This window comes from Anabrus simplex, chromosome 4, assembly GCF_040414725.1.
Source record: "Anabrus simplex isolate iqAnaSimp1 chromosome 4, ASM4041472v1, whole genome shotgun sequence".
Classification (NCBI taxonomy): domain Eukaryota; kingdom Metazoa; phylum Arthropoda; class Insecta; order Orthoptera; family Tettigoniidae; genus Anabrus; species Anabrus simplex.
This window is the reverse complement of record NC_090268.1, coordinates 219,994,942-219,997,029: the sequence shown is the minus strand read 5'-3', so window position 1 is coordinate 219,997,029 and position 2,088 is coordinate 219,994,942. Positions and strand designations below refer to the sequence as shown.

At 43.4% G+C, this 2,088-nt stretch overlaps 1 non-coding gene across 1 annotated transcript; it reads left to right on the top strand.

The window, feature by feature from the left end:
• Positions 1-1,443: 1,443 nt before the first annotated feature.
• LOC136872863 (U5 spliceosomal RNA) lies at positions 1,444-1,566 on the top strand. Its single transcript, XR_010860022.2, has one exon. It is a non-coding gene; the product is annotated as a U5 spliceosomal RNA (small nuclear RNA).
• Positions 1,567-2,088: the final 522 nt, after the last annotated feature.

Here is a 2,088-nt window from a genome sequence, read left to right as displayed (position 1 = left end):
AATTGTATTATATGTTGTTACCTGTATGTATATATACCTGTCTTGTTCAATAAATGGGGAATAACGGGGGTTAATGCGGGCGGGTGTCGTGTGGCCTCTCCCTGGGGTCCGACTTGGGTGGTTTCGGTTGCCTCTGCGCCAAACCCTTTCCCTTCTCCCTCCTTTATGTATGTACGATACATGCCACACGCAAGATGTTCACTCTCGCTATAAAATTCAATATACTCGGCCTAAGAGCTACTGGTTTAGCTGCGGCCCGCCCACCTCATTCCGAGGTGGGAATGAAAGAACTTCTTGTCGTCGTCGTCGTCCGGGGAGGGGAGCATTTTGATGAGTCTTTTGAACAATTTTTTTGTTTGGACCAGCCGTTAAGGCGGACCTAAGATAGTAAAGAAACAAAAACTAGGGGTAGTGCAGACGATACAATACTTACAGCCCCTGCCATGACAGGAACTAAGAACAGTAGCGGAAAAGCTCTGTCCAGGAGAAAAAGGGCTTTCTTTTAAATATTATTATTATTATTATTATTACTATTATTATTAACGTACACGCACAAATATTGGTTAACATTGCAGAGAGAATAGAAACATACTTTTATGGGTAGGAAACGACGATAGAATAAAGAATATTAAACTTACATTTGTTTTGTTTTATAGTGGGCTGATCACGACTGTAATGCAAAAGAAACATTTTGAAGCGAAGACTAGTAGAGGAAGCGAGAGCCTCCCCGGAAGTGAAGTGAATTTGGCGGGATGAACCTGATTATTGCTAGTGAGAGAAGAGGGTTCTGGAGGCGCTAGTGGTAGTTACAAGGTCGCAGTGTTGACAGTTTGGCGGCCGAGGACAGAGGAGGAGTGCGCTCCGGCGGCCTGGGAAGGGAGGTGTCTCTTTGAAGAGTTGCACAGTTTAGGCGATGTGGGCTCATTTGACGGCGTGGCGCAGACAGGCCATTTTGCGCAATCTGTTGGTGGAGCAGGGGAAACTATGAGGACGCGCGGCGAGGTTCCTCGCCCCAGTCTTAGCCGCCAGGGTAAGGAAGGAACAGTTTACGATTGGGTTGACTCCTGCGAATACGCCAATAATATTGTAGGTATCTCGGGCGGGTAATTGTTGGTAGTCGACAGTGCGTTCGCGCTGTGTGTGTGTGTGTGTGTGTGTGTTTCCGTGCTGAGTTCGTGCTGGCCCGTTTTTGTTGTTGTCTTCCTCCGAAAGGAAAGAGAAATAAATAAACATCGTGGTTTTTACGTAATACCGTGTTTAGTGAAAATGGAATAGCTACAAGGAAGAGCAACAACGGTGTCTTTTATAGAGACCAGGAAAACGAAATATATATCGTTGGCGGTTCAAAGTAACAGTGAGGTGGAGTGCTGCATTGGATTGTAATCTCTCGCATGCAAACAGCGTTATCACACTGTTCTTAAGGAAAATTAGCTGGGCGCACCATAGCTCTGGTTACCCTTCAAAACGAATAAATCTTTCGCCTTTTACTAAAGATTTCCGTGGAGGGGAACATTTTGATGAGTCTTTTGAACAATTTTTTTGTTTGGTCCAGCCGTTAAGGCGGACCTAAGATAGTAAAGAAACAAAAACTAGCGGTAGTGCAGACGATACAATACTTACAGCCCCTGCCATGACAGGAACTAAGAACAGTAGCGGAAAAGCTCTGTCCAGGAGAAAAAGGGCTTTCTTTTAAATATTATTATTATTATTATTACTGTTACCGTGTTTTGTGGTAGTTAAGCATGAAAGAAGGTGCTGGGTGGTGAATAGGTCTCAAGCTACTAAAGAGAAATTAAATTTTAAAATTTAACAAGGTTATATTTTCTTTTCAAAATTAGGTAACAACAAATAGAACAGGTACTTAGTAGCCGAAATACAACTTGAAATGTACAATTACAGGGATTAAAGAATTTGGGCTTCGAGCCCTGAAAACACAATCCTTGAGCAACTAGCTCAACTTTATGATATACCAATTTCAACAAAGGGGCAGAAGACCCCAATCAAACCCTGGAGCCCTTGCTCCAAATTACACAGCAAAGCCTCCTCAAGGCATACAACTCTCAGTTTTAGAAAAGAGCCACTCGCTCT